The 15,677-nt window shown below is 37.4% G+C and overlaps 1 protein-coding gene and 1 pseudogene across 4 annotated transcripts in view; both read right to left on the bottom strand.

The window, feature by feature from the left end:
* Positions 1-15,677, bottom strand: part of PRKD1 (protein kinase D1) — a 319,380-nt gene that overhangs the window by 257,118 nt on the left and 46,585 nt on the right. The window lies entirely within an intron of this gene.
* Positions 11,225-11,793, bottom strand: LOC113909012 (annotated as a pseudogene).

The following is a 15,677-nucleotide window of genomic DNA, read 5'->3' as shown; positions in this document are numbered from 1 at the left end:
AAAATCTGTATGGAACCACAAAAGACCCCAAATAGCAGGGCACCTGGGCGGCTCAGTCAATTAAGCATCAGACTCTTGGTTTTGGCTCAGGTCATGATCTCAGGGTCATGAGATCAAGCCCTGCATCAGGTTCTATGCTCAGCATAGATTCTGCTTGAGATTCTCTCTCTCCCTCCCTCTCTGACCCTCCACCCACTCCCAAGTGCACATGCTCTCTCCCTCTTTCTGGAATAAATGAATAAATAAAATCTCTTTAAAAAAAGATCCCAAAGAACCAAAGAAATTTTGAGAAAGAAAAACAAAGCTGGAGGTATCACACTCCCTGATTTCAAACTATATTATAAAGCTGTCAAAACAGTATGGTACTAGCATAAAAACAGACACATAGATCAACAGAACAGAACAAAAATCCCAGAAATAACATGCATATATGGCCAATTAATTTACAACAAAGGAGGTAAAAATAGACAATTTGGATTTTGTTTTGAGGCTTATATACCCAATGCCCAGTGAAGTTTGGCTTGCGGTATACACTCAACTCTATGAGCCTTCATTTCATCTCCACTTGACAATGGCCTCCTACACCCGCAGCCTCACCCCAAAAGCTGTCCTGATAACTGATGCACATTTAAAATCTTAGAAGATGGGCACCTGGGTGGCTCAGTCGGTTAAGCGTCTACCTTTGGCTCAGGTCATGATCCTGGGGTCCCAGGATGGAGTGTCACATTGGGCTCCCTGCTCAGCATGGAGTCTGCTTCTCCCTCTGGCCCTCCCCCTTCTCTCTCAAATAAATAAATAAAATCTTTAAACAAAATAAAATCTTGGAAGTAATCTTCTCACACTGCTTAATTTCTGGCCCTCTCAAAACTTCCCTTCTGCTACACCTTCTCTTCAACCTGAGAGAAACTTTACTCTCACAGTCTATAAACCCCTCCCGATATCATTCTTTAGAGAAGGCAGCATAAATTAAATAAAGCAAATAAATATAAACTTAGAACTTTGAAGGTGCTATAAGATAAACAGAGTATAACAAGAGAGAGTTATGGGGAGGCCTATTTATATAGCACAGTCAGAGGAAAACTCTCTGAGGAGCGACATTTCAGATAAGACACGAAGGAGGAGAAGGAGCCAACTCTGGCAAGAAGGGGATAGGGTATTCCAGTCAGAGGGAACAGCATGTACAAAGGCTTGTAGGCGAGAAAGATCCTGGCCTCTTTGAGGCACAGAAAGGTGGCCAGTGTGGCTGGAACACGGTGGTCAAGGGACAGAACAGAAGGAAAGGTCAGACAGGTGGCAGGGGCCACATCACACAAGGCTTTCTGAACTGTGATAAGGAGTTTGAATCTTAGGCCAATTATAACTGGACTTCATGGAAATGTTTTAAACAGGAGGGTAGGTAACACAGTAAAATCTATGTTGTTATGAGATGACTGTCACTGTGGTTCACAGAGATGGCACCGTGCTCGGGGCACGGTGCTCAGGGCAGAATAGGTATGGGGCTATATAAAAGATACACATGTAGGGATCCAAAGGGGTACGTGCACCCTGATATTTATAGCAGCAATGTCCACAATAGCCAAACTGTGGAAAGAGCCAAGATGTCCATCAAGAGATGAATGGATAAAGAAGATGTGGTATATATACAATGGAATATTATGCAGCCATCAAAAGGAATGAAATCTTGCCATTTGCAACGATGTGGACAGAACTGGAGGGTATTACGCTGAGCAAAATAAGTCAATCAGAGAAAGACATGTATCATATGACCTCACTGATATGAGGAATTCTTTATCTCAGGAAACAAACTGAAGATTGCTGGAGTGGTGGGAGGGTGGGAGGGATGGGGTGGCTGGGTGATAGACATTGGGGAGGGTATGTGCTATGGTGAGCACTGTGAATTGTGCAAGACTGTTGAATCACAGATCTGTACCTCTGAAACAAATAATACATTATAAGTTAAAAAAAGAAAAAGAAAAAGATAGCAGGAGGGGAAGAATGAAGGGGAGTAAATCGGAGGGGGAGACGAACCATGAGAGACGATGGGCTCTGAAAAACAAACTGAGGGTTCTAGAGGGGAGGGGGTGGGAGGATGGGTTAGCCTGGTGATGGGTATTAAAGAGGGCACGTTCTGCATGGAGCACTGGGTGTTATACACAAATGATGAATCATGGAACACTACATCAAAATCTAATGATGTGATGTATGGTGATTAACATAACACAATAATAAAAAAAATAGGTATGGGGCTATATAAAGCAGAATTCTGACACTCCATCTAGTATAGCACCTGGCACGTGCTAAATGTCCCAAAAATAAATGACAGAAGTAATGGATAAGTGAGCCAACAACCTTTGAAGCTGGAAGCGGCAGTCACAAATCAGTCTCAGAATGATTAGTCTGGCAAATGTGTTTTAGACTAGAGAGAATCTATGTCGGGAGAGTGTTAGTCATAGACCCTGAATATCTGGACCACTCAAAAACATTCTACAGTTGACTATGCCTTCCGAAATTTAGAGTCAAGCTTTATAGACTTTCCATATTCTAAAATAGCAGAGCAGAGCAGGGATCTTTTTTATATACAAAAAGGATTAAACCACTCTGTGTAAGCTGTTCCTGGAGTTTAATAAGAGTCTTTGTTTGTTTATCTTGTGTCTGGCCAAGTGTGTGTGTGTGTGTGTGTGTGTGTGTGTGTGTGTGTGTGTATAATATATGTGTTTAGAGATGCCGAAGACTGATGGTCAATCAAGAGAAACCCACACTGAAATTGTTAAGAGCTGGGAAGTGAGCCAGTTTGCAATCACTATAGGAACTGCTTGAGCTGAGTTCCTTGTTGCCACTCTGGTAATGAGCATTCCTCAAAGGATGCCACTTTGCATAGTTTAGTCCTCTCCGATGCAAAATATGTCACTTCTGAAATCAGGCTGAATTGTTTTAAAAAGGAGTGTCAATAAAATTAAGCTCAACCTATTCACTGATTACAAGAACAATAAAAATAAATGGTGGCCCTTATGCTGTAAAAAAGTCCACCAGAAATATATGGAAGGAAATACACTTTGAGAGATTTAGCTCTGAATCTGATCTTCACTGCATTTGTTTTTCATCTGCTTTTCACGGAATCATGTAAGAGGGTAAGGGGGGTGAAAAATTCATCAATTCACAATAGGAATTTTTCCTCAGAAGTAATGAAGAAGAGAAAGTTATTTTCTTGGAGTAAAGTGGAAATTTTCAAAAATATACATTATTATAAAAAGCCAAATGGACAGATTACTTGGATAAATTCACATTCTCTTGCTTCAGAAATGTCTTCACAGAACAATGAAACTCTAGGCATAGTAATATCAATTTATTATTTCTAGTTCCTATGGAAACACGCATTCCACTTACAGAGTCCAACCAACATGGACACAAGTGCAAAGCAAATACACTTAGAAAGAAATCATGTAATTTTTATCTCTAGGAAAATGAGCTCTGAGATATCAGAAACAATTGCCAAAAGGGCCCACAGTCAATATGAAACCTTCTCTGAAGCTACTAGCCACTAGTGCCATTAGGAAAACAAAAACAAAAACATAATCCTACACTTTGTAGTCCCACAGGTGGAAATGCCATATGTAAACAAACATCACACATAGAAATATGAAGGATGAGAAAAGACTAGGCCAAGCTCAAAGAAAGAAAAAAAGAAAGACAGAAAGAAAGACTGATTTACATATGAATACTGCCTTGTTCAATAAATCTCAGTATTTAAAAATGAATCTCCTAAATAAGGTCATATAAATCAGAGTACATACAGTACTTGTTTACAAAGCTGTTAGTTATGCAGAACCTTGACCTCAAGAGAGATAATTAGGTAAAAGTATAAATATGTTTAAATCAATCAGTAAATATTTGTTGGGACTCTATGCTAAGCACTATGCTAAGGTCTGTAGAGGGAAAAATGAATTTTAATTCATTTGAGAAGAATTTATTGTGCATTTCTGTTGTGCCATGTACTAAGACAAACATCAGGGAACATAAAATAGTTAAGATACCACTCTAGCAAAACGGAAATTGTTTGCAATATAATTTATGGGCAACACATGCTACTGGAATAGCATTGTAAGATGAAAAATGAGTCACATGAAGAGTACAGACATGTGTGCAAATAGTTTTCAGAAGAGAGAGATCATGGCGGCTGAGTTGGTAAGAGAGGTTTCCACAAATGACGTGAGAATTGACTTGGATTTGAATAATGGATGAAGGGAAATGGACAGTAATGCAACTGACAAAGGGGATAGAGCAGGAATTCACAAGGTTGGTCTGGGTACTGGAAAAAACCTGAGGAGGGGAGAGACAATGGTGGAAAGTTAGGCTAAGGCCAGAAACAGAAATGCCCCTTACTGGATAAGGCGTTTCTTTGGAGTGATGCAAATGCTCTGGAAGTAGAGACAGGTGGTGAAATGTACAACACTGTGACTGTTACGAGAATTTCACCTCAGTAAGTTTTTTTAATGTCCATGATGATGATAAAAATTATTACTATTGTTAATTGCAAAATACTGGAAATACCTAAACATCCAACCATGCAGAGACTGGTTGTTGGAAATCCATACGATAACATTGGAAAGTCCATCTGATTAAAAAAAAAAAAAAAAACTGAATATTTTCTAAATATAATATCACAGGAGAGTATTTAATGACACAGGAATAGGTTCATAGTGTATTATGCAACAAAGCAAATCCCAAAACAGTTTACCACATCAAATCTATGATAAAAAGAGTGGAATGATATAGTCTGAGTGTTAGCATCATGAATGATTTCAATTTTCCTTTTCCTTTTTTTCATTACAAACATCTAAAAAGTTTTTTAAGATTAAAATTTTTATTTAAAATGTGTTTTCATATAAAATACAGAATTTCATCAGAAGACTCATTGCAGATCTAAAACTTAGCAAATGATTCAGGATCCTTCTCTAGATAGAGCCAGGCATAAAGTAAAAGACCTGCACACAACATGGGACTTTTAAGTAGCAACTTAACAACATTTGCTGGAATTAAAATGAACTTCAGGTAATTAGCTCATTCCATAGAACCTGTAAATTTTCAACGATTTTCTTTCTTTTTTTTTTAAATCTGATGATATTTGTTCTCACCTCTGCCTGAGAGTGACAACATGAAGACTAGCCTATTTCTACACTGTTTTTCTGTTTGTTTTTTTTTTAAGATTTATTTATTTATTTGAGAGAGAGCACACAAGCAGGGGGAGCAGCAGAGGGAGAGGGAGAAGCAGGCTCCACGCTGAGCAGGGAGCCTGATGGGGGGCTCCCTCCCAGGACCCTGAGATCACGACCTGAACCAAAGGCAGACACTTAACAGACTGAGCCACCCAGGTGTCCCTGTTTTTCTGTTTTTTAAAAGTATGTCAAATAACACTGACTTTCATGTATCCATGGTCATCCTCCTTTTCTTTTTGCTTACAATACTTGTTTTTCTTTGAAGGTATTGCCACAGAAAGGGCTCTTCCTCTCAAAATATGAAATTCACCATCACTGCTCACTTCCTCCTTTTCCTCATTCTTAACGACTCCCCTTGAATGTGGTTATCTTACGTCACTAGAGTCATCAACTCCAGGTTATTTTCATTTCTTCTCCTTAGTATTACCAAGGTGGGGTAAAAATAAAGGCAATCAGATGAAACTCTTACCCTCAGTTCAGATTTCCTCCATATTTCATGAAATCCATCAAACAAATGCCCAGATTATATTTCACAGTAAGATGAGCAAAAGCACACCTCTTCAGCTGTAGGCCCCTTTCCTTGTGCATTCATGGATGCCAAAATCAGAACCTACAGTTCGGGAGCTGCACACAGTTGCATCTTGTTTTGAGGTTTTGTTTGCAAACTGTCAGTAAGATCAGAATAAATTGCATGATATGCAGTCCAATATGTATATTCTTGAGCACATCTCAATGTATCCACCAAAAAATATTCATAGCTGCAGGTGTACAAAAAAAAAGGCAGAATTATGGCTTGATTTGCCTTGATAAGCATGGCAATTTTCTGTACACTTTTCATAAAGTGCTAATCAATTTCAGCTCAAAATAGATTGAAACACCCAACAGATTGCTGCCATAGTCCACAAATGTTTGTCATTCGTAGGCTGTGGCAATAATGTGAATTCTGAGGAATAAAACTGCAACTGAACTATACCTTGTAAAAATCCCTTCCATTTGTCTTAATAACCCCTGAAGCAATGCTAAGAATTATTTTGAAATCACATAAATTTGAATTTTCCATTTCTTTCTTGTTACATCTAAGTATTGCTTGTCACATAGTAATATCTGTTAAGTATGGTTATAGATAGATTATATTTAGAACTCAGTGTAATGATGATATTTAAGAATCAGATATCACATCCATATTGTTTAATATTCTTCTAAAGTATAATTACAGACGTCACATTCAATTTGGAACTGAATCATCACAGACTTCTGCAATAAATTACTCTTTGTATCTTTACCTGTTAAATATAGAATAATTTTTTGATAATGTTTTGTCAATATTCTAGTCCTTCCATTAAGGTTATTTCACAAACACTTTGAGGTGTTAATATTCATATTAATGCACCTTTCCGAGTAGCAGTGCTCCTGCCATATGAATCATTCATCTGCCTGGGATGTTTTGCCAAACACAAGTGCCAAAACTTTGCTGAGCACTGTTATACTCCTACAAGGGAGCCTCTGCTCAAAACTGAGCGTATACTTTCCCTTTCGTTAAGTGTGAGAAGCAAATGGTAATGACATTTAGATCTGGGTATGATACGCTCTCCATGTAAAGTAGGAAATTAAATGAGAATAGATAACATTTCAAATTTTCACACCTTCCTCTTTAAAACTACAAAAGCGATAATATAATATGGGGGGGGGTAAAAGCTACACAGTTTGGCCTTAGAAAAAAAGAGTACTTGAGAGTTGTGACTTAAAGCAACTTCTGTGATCACCATCTGCCAAAAAATGTATCACCAAAATTAGAGGCAGTAGAGTGTCACAGACCCAGTCTCTGTGGTCAGAACGCCTGAGTTTTTAAGTTGACTTGGCAATTAAATATGTGACCTTGAACAACTCACTGCATCTGTTTCCCCATCTATAAAAAGGGAATTATGAGTAACTCATGATAAGTGAGACAATGCATGCAAAGTTCTGAGGATTAAATGAGATAATACATACCAAGCTCTTAGCAAAGTAGGTTCCAGTCAATTCTTAGTAAACATTAGCTGTTCTTATCAGCATCATCACCATCACCACCATCATTTCAAAGAGAAGTTCTAGACCCACAGTCTGAGTATGATAGTTAAGTGTTCTTACTTGCTTTATATCAACTGTCTGCCAAAGTATTTGTTTCTAGGTCTGGGTCCTCCTGACTCACCCATATTAACCTATTTTCTAAAAGAGATGATAACATGTTTGGAAATCCAGTCAGCTCTGCATGAAATGGTAAACCTCTTGGCCCAAATTACCATCTACTAATCTTGTTAAAATAAGGGTGAAAAGGGTATGTAAAAAAATGTGAAACACACTTAGAAAGTGTTCCTGACTCTCCTACACAAATGGAAAACTGTCATCTCTTCCTTATTCCAGATCTAGTATAACAGTAGCTGTATTCATTGATAAGCTGTTCCCATAATGTCACTCTTCTTACTCATTAGTGTCATCTCTCGAATTTAGCTAGACAGTCACCTGCACGGAGCCATGAGAGTTTCAAGAGCCACTGAGCAAAAAGTTTATGCATTCTGACCTTAAAAAAATTGAATCTGATTTTGTTTCCAGAGAGGAAATTCATTTATTTACCCAATGAAAAAACAAAAACACACCATTCAGGAAAAAATCACTAACGTACATAAAATGTAACCACAAAAATACATTTCAAATCTTCTTAATTAATTACTATGGTCAAAAGGACAACAGCTGACTCAAAAGCTGACTCAAAATCTCCACACCAAATATCTTCCTTTTCTTTCTTCCCCTTTAGAATAGTTGTTAGGCAGTTGCTATGGAGCAAATCGATGCACAAAAGCAGTCAAAGCAGAAACATACTCAAGTGAATTCAGGTTATTAAAAAATACATATGTATTTTAGACAGTATTTTCCTGAGATCACACAGAGTGCTTTGCCAATTTCCCCTTGACAATCTATTAGATTTTATGTACTTGTGCTTTTCTTCAAAATGCCAAAACATCAGCACAAACAACTTCATGTGATAAATTACCACCTCATTCCCTTTTCCAAAGACAATTTAAACACAAGTTATAGATGAAGGTTGCAAAGGTTGCTTTATAAGTAAATTTGATGTTGCTTATACTTCTTTTCTCCTACAATTAGAGGCACTTCCTCAAGGGCAAGCTTTTGGAACTTTAGCTGGATATAGTTACAATTAAACTTTATTGTATATTTTGCAGAGAGCAAAGCAAGATCACAATATGTACAAAAATGCTTTGTATGTAATAAATATTCAACATGCACTTGTGAATTAATTTGAGTAAATACCTTTCACATACAACGGATGTTTTAAATATTTGTTTTAAAAAAGTGCCTGAACATATCACACAAGATGGCTGTTAGCCATTTTTTTATCAGTAATTTACACAAGAGGTGCACCAAGCCCAGAAATGAGCAAGAAAAACCACTGTATAGAGAAAGAAAATGATTATGTTCAGTCAATAATTTCAAATTGTTATTCTTACCTTTATAAAATATGTTGTTTTTATTTTATAATTTTTTTATAACTTATAAGTTGTATAACTACAGTATCATTTATTAATATAGATCACATATAGAGGAATATGTGATCAACTTTATTTTCACCAATGGTGTGAATGTTCAAAAGAGTTTGAAGAACTACACAAAATGGAAAACTCTTCATTCACAGATCAAATTCACGCAGTTATTTTATGTTATTAAGATCTATTCTCTAACAATTTTATCAAATGTAGCTGCCGGGTGTATTAATACAGGTTTTCACTGCCTGGTAGTCCACATAGTAAAAGCCGCATGTGTCTTGAATAGCAGGTTGCTCTGTGATCTTACACATTTCAGCTTCAAGTTTTAGCTCCTATTTTGGTTTTAGTTTCAGTTTTAGTTTGGTTTGGTTTTGGTTTTGGTTTTATTTCAATGACAGGAAAAATAAAGACCAGTGATGAATATGTGTATACTGTCTTTACAGCTGTATAGATTTTACCCCAAGACATAGAATGCACTTACTTATCTTAGGCAAACTTCTGAATGTGCCTAAGCCTCAGTTTTTGCACCTATAAAATGGAGATGATGCCTCACGGACAGATAAAAATTGGCAGGCGGGGTAGAGGCAAGGGAGTCCACAAGAGCCCTGATGGGAAGAAGTATTATCATTATTAAAGTCCAAGAATCGTACATAAAACAGAAAGCAAGTGTTTGCAATAACGTGGAGAAAATGGAACCCTGATTCTTTGCTGGTGGGGGATGTAAAATGTCACAGTCTCTGTGACAAACTGTTCCTAAAACGGTTAACATAGAATCACCACATGACCCAGTAATTCCAGTCCTAGGTATATATCCAAAAGAAGGGGAAACAGGTACTCAAAGAGACACTTGTACACCCACGTTCTTAGCAGTATTATTCACAATAGCCCAGAGGCAGAAACAATCCAAGTGTCCACACAGGAATCTATAAACAATTTACGGTATATACATATAATGGAATCTTATTCAGCCATAAAAAGGAGTGAAGTTCTGATACATGCTACAACACACAGGAGCCTTTAAAACATTATGTTAAGTGAAACAAACCAGTCACAAAAGGACAAATACTGAATGATTCCACTTACATGAAATATCTGCAATAGACAAGTTCAGAGAGACAGAAAGAAGATTAGAAGTTACCAGGGGGTAGAGGGAGGAAGGATTAGGGGGTTATTGCCTGATGGGTATAGAGTTGCTATTGGGGTGCTGAAAAAATTGGGGAACTAGACAGTTAATTGCACAACACCATGAATATACTTAATGCCACTGAATTGTATACTTAAAATGAATAAAGTGGTAAATTTATGTTCCATATATTTTATCACAAAAAAATTTTTAATAAATAAAAATAAAATTATATTGGGGCACCTGAGTGGCTCAGTTGGTTAAGCAACTGCCTTCGGCTCAGGTCATGATCCTGGAGTCCCGGGATCGAGTCCCGCATCGGGCTCCCTGCTTGGCAAGGAGTCTGCTTCTCCCTCTGACCCTTCCCCCTCATGGGCTCTCTCTCTCTCTCTTTCTCTCTCTCTCAAATAAATAAAATCTTTAAAAAATAAATAAATAAAAAATAAAATAAAATAAAATTATATTATTATATCCTCTCTAGTAGAATTCTTTCTACTCTACTCTCCTCCGCTTTACAGTAAAAATTCTTGAAATGGTTGTCTTGGCTCCTAGCCTCCACTTCTGATGTAACTCAGCAACCCACTTCAACCTGTCCTGGGCCCCACAGCACTCCTGAAATGCCTTCCACCAAGCACACCACGCAGCGCCTTGCTGCCAAATCCTTCCCTGATAGATAGCCTGTTGACTACCACCTCATTCCAAAAACACCCTGCTCCCTTGGCTTCTTGAGAGGACACTCTAGGTTTTCCTCCTCCCTCTCTGACCTACCCCTGCTCAGCTTTGCTTTGTTTGCTGTTTTGGTTTTTTTGTTTGTTTTGTGTTTTGTTGGTTTGCCTAGGTTTGGTTGTGGGTCGTTCACCCTCTGTTCATTCTTCCATTTTTCCCCCCTCAGGTTCCTTGTTTTGGACCTCCTTTCATCCTATCCCACAGACCCTCACTAGGCTTATCCATCCCCTCCCAAGGTTTCAGTAAGGATGGTTGTGTTTTCCCAAACCCTCTCCTCCTTCCTTTTCTGTCCCTACCTTGGTGAACTGCTCCACCATTCTCTCACTAGTCCAAGCCATAATGCCATCCTTTTCCTTCCCCCACAAACTCACTTACACACACACACACACACACACACACACACACACACACACACACAAACTCACACTCAATATTTTTAAATCTTAGGTCTAGCTTTTTAAAAAAAAATCCAAATCAACACAACTTTAATTGCATCTTTAAAACACAAATAAAAACTCTGGTTTCTCTTCAGATCAAATAAATTTTTCACCTTTTACTATCACAAATAAGTCTGAAAAATCATCCCAACATCTTGCTGTTTCTATAGCTGGGCAACTTAGATCTTATTCATCAACCCGAATTGTTTCTTTTTTAGAAACATATATACCATCCAAAAATTTTCTGATATCCTTGTTTTTAACTGCTATGGCTTGCTGAATCAAAGCAGCTGAGTTTGATACAAGGTCAATGCCATTTCCTTCAAGAATTAACTCAGCTTTCTTGAGATACCAAACAAGCAACACCTAGTCTCATCTGAACACTGCGGATATATTTTTCACCCAAGAAATTTCTGATTTCAACAAGAGAACCATTCTCCTGAATAACCATGTTGGTGGGGAAGTGAGTATGCATAGACCTCATTTTGTAGGGGAAGCCCAGTGTAAAGCCCTTGATCATGTTCTGTACGTGACTACAGACTGAGAACAGTAGCCAGTTCTTCCTTACTTTCCCAACATGTGTCAACCCAGAGCTTCTTCTTTTTCTTTCCAAAGGGACTGAGTTCTACACTGATGTGATCGAAGTCCCTTGGCAGAGTTCTTCTGGGGTCCTTCATAGTAACAGTACATCCCTTCAGAGTGATGCCAACATTTTCTGGAATGTCAACTGTCTGATTGCTGAGAATGGCCTTCATTCTCACAATAGATGTGGCAAAGAGCAAGTCTAGCTTTTTAATAGCTCTGGAAGTCACTCACTCCTTTCTATCCCTACAACCAATGTCAGTTATTGTCCCCCACGATACTGCTAGCTTATTAAGTGATGGCCCTGCCTCTCATTCCATTTCAATCTCTTCTCTTCGGTGAATCTGCAATCAAATTTCTGAAGTACCAATCTCTCTCTACTACTCTCCTCTATAAAAATCTTGCATGGTTCTTCACTGCCAGAATCATGCTACAAGGCGGCATGTAACTTCATAATGTAGCCTCACCTTACGTGTGGCATCTCTTCCCTCCCCCACCCCAAACTCAGCGTTCCAAGCACAGTAAACTCTTCCCTCCTCCACCCCAAACTCAGTGTTCCAAGCACAGTAAACTAGTCTCAGTTGCTAAGCCATGTTTGCTGAGCCCCACAGGCACACCACCAAACCTGGACTTAGGACAGTGAAAGAGAACCCATGCACTCCAGGACAGCAGACATAAAAGACTCTCCCGGCAAAACGACCGGAAGCTCTCTTGACCGATCTGCCTCTGCATTTAGTTTCCTCCATTTTCTCCTCCAACCATTTCACCCAATGAACTTAGATTTTTCACTGAACAAAGCTACTGGTTCTTCCACAAGGTGTTTCCTGAAGCCCCAAAACAGAAATCCTGAACTCCCAAAACCCTACATTTTTTCCATCATACTCTTAATTAATCCCTTTCATAATCTTTATGGAACTTTACTGTAATTTTCTGTTTGCTACTCTCTTCCCAATCCATTCCAATTGACTTTAGATTCCTTGAGGACAAGACTTAACTTATTCATCATTATATGTCTGAACCCAGCTCAGTCTCTAACACAATAGTAAGCCGTCAATAAATCTGTGAATAAATCAATGTCTCTGGATTATTTATTAATAACCATTAAAAAGCAAAGCTCTGTTAAATACATATTTGAACATGGTGATTTTAATACTTTACTTAGCTTTTTTTTTAAGATTTTATTCATTTATTTGACAGAGAGAGACAGTGAGAGAGGGAACACAAGCAGGGGGAGTGGGAGAGGGAGAAGCAGACTTCCCACTGAGCAGGGAGCTCCATGCAGGGCTCGATCCCAGGACCCCGGGATCATGACCTGAGCCAAGCGCAGACGCCTAACAAACTGAGCCATCCAGGCGCCCCGTAGTTAGCTTTTAATTATTCTACAAATAATAATTTACAATGCCCGGTGTTTTCTACCAAAAATAAATAAAATAGACAATTTAGGGACAAGTGACTTGCCACTGAGCCTTAACTAGGTTTTCTTATATATCTATATTTGATCAGTAATCATGTATTATATCATAACCCTGTTAAAGGTCCAAGACCAATCCTAGGTTATCTTTTCTGTAGAAACAATTATGGTTAAAAATAAATAAGCTCCAATCTAAAAATTATACTTTCTCTCCAGTTTCTCTCTCTTTTTATGGTGGCAAAATACACATAATATAAAATTTACTACCTTAACCATTTTTAGCTGTATAGTTTAGAAGGGGTAAGTCTATTCATTGTTATGCAACAAACTTCCAGAACTTTTTTATCTCACAAAACTGAAATTGAAAGTCTATACCCATTAAACAACTCCCCATTTTTCCCTCTCCCCAGATCCTGGCACCCACCATTCTACCTTCTGTTTCTATGAATTTGACAACTCTAGATAACTTATATGAGTGGAATTATACACATTTGTCTTTTGGTGACTAGCTTAATCTTATCATGTCCTCAAGGTTCATCCACGGTATACCATATGTCAGGATTCCCCACCTTTTTAGTGTGGAATAATATTTCGTTGTATGTATATACCATATCTGGTTTGTCCATCTATCCCTGGATAGGACACCTGGGTTGACGCCACCTCTTAGCCATTGTGAATCATGCTATTCTGAACATGGTCAACCATTTCTTTTAATAACAGAAAATAAATACAAGATATCACTAGCATTAAAAATAAAGAAGTAAAAGTTTACAGAAAAAAGCATTTTTCTATATGTATATTTATTGCTTTTTTCTATAGATATTATTTTTAGATGAAATTTTCTTTGTGACTCACACTTTCACTAACAGACATATGTTTAACACAATCCAAACATCATGTCTGTTCTAAAAATGAATATTCATTCACTTTAATGACAAAGTAGTTCTTTTTAGCTACATTTAGATGGAACTTACTTTGGGAAAAAACTTGCCTTCTGATTTCTGGGTATATTTGATTGACATATAAAAATACTTTATTTCATGCATGAATATCTAAATGACTATTAGCCCTTTGGGGCTACATCTGAGATTTGCCACCTAAATTTGCACAGTCCAGAGACCCCAAGACAGGGAACAAACATAAGCAAAAATGAATAAATTGAGAACACAATTCACAATTATGAAACTTCTGCAATCTGTCTTTACTCACTGCTCTCAGATGCATCATTGTCAGTATCTGACCCCGTTAGGTGGCTGATAAGAGGATTTTGAAGGCCAGCAGATTTTATTTTTAACCTCTCCATATGGGTGACCTTCTAGTTTCAATGTGAGCATCATCTGCAGAGATGATCATCAAATGGCAACTCCTACCCTAAAATGTTTTGGGTAATTTTGTCAACTCAAAAATGATGCTCAGTTAAAGAACAATATGTACAGTGCAATCTTCCTTTTACTTAAAAGTTTGTACTTAAGTACATTTTAAAAGGTCTACAGGAGCACAGACAAAAATGTCACGAGTAATTTACTGACACTAGGACTAAAAGATTTTTTCAAAATGTATGCAATGTTCTGCTTGTACAATGAATAAAAGTTTAAAAGTGACTTTTGCTATCAGGATTTTCAGTGAGCTAACTTCTTTTTTAATGTGAAACATATATGACAAATATTTCAAATGTAAAACTGGACTGAAACACTGAAAGGTAATAAGATTTTATAAAAAAATACATATATACACCAATGTATTAATATTTCAAGTCTAATGTTAGCAATACCAATGATAATAGAACACATTATGTTATTACATATTTCAAAATTAAGAGACATAAATTATTTTGTCTGTGATTTATAGTCCAAAATGTTGTATTCTCACGAACCTTAAAGACATCAAAGATGATTCTCCATATATGAAACTCTGCATATAAGAATATAATATTATTCACCCATCTATTTGCTCAACAAATATTTAATAGATGCTATAATGTTCCAGAGACAGATTCAAAGCTATATCTGACAAAACAAAAAAAAGAGCAGTCTCAACATATCAAGGACCTCAGTCAGGTGACAAAGACAGATGCTAGCTTATTATTATTACTAGACCAGGTGAGCAGTTCACTCAAGAGTAGAAGAGAAAGAGGCCGGGGGTTCAGTAGGGCAAAGGGTACAGAGACTGATGAAAATCGCTTAAAATATTTTCCTTTGTAGGCTCTATTCCTCAGTCCTGAGAAAATAAAACACAGTTGTATTTATCTCTGAGATGAACTTTCAGGGAACACTATCGTACAAAAAGACAAAACAGTGTAACTCTTTCAAAATTCATGATCTCCTACTCATCCAGAGGACCCCTTATTTTTTGGACTAAGCTGCCTCTTCTTTCATATTCCTTTATAAATTCCCATTTACTCAGGATTTAAGAACACCACCACATACCAATATGGGACAAAAGGGGTGACTTCAGATATTTATCACAGGCAGTTTGGAGAAATAATTATGACTAAAAAATGCCCCATTTCCTGACAAAAGTTGAAGAACAGCAGTTAGCAGAGTTAAGGGGGAATTCCCCATTCCCTAAGGAGTGTAATTTAAATCAAAATATACTTTTTTTGGATATATTGGTTAGAACGAGTTTACAGAATACCTAAGCTATGAG

This window comes from Zalophus californianus, chromosome 6, assembly GCF_009762305.2.
Source record: "Zalophus californianus isolate mZalCal1 chromosome 6, mZalCal1.pri.v2, whole genome shotgun sequence".
In the NCBI taxonomy this organism is placed as follows: domain Eukaryota; kingdom Metazoa; phylum Chordata; class Mammalia; order Carnivora; family Otariidae; genus Zalophus; species Zalophus californianus.
Note: the sequence above shows the minus strand (reverse complement) of the source record. Positions and strands in the feature narration are given on the sequence as shown.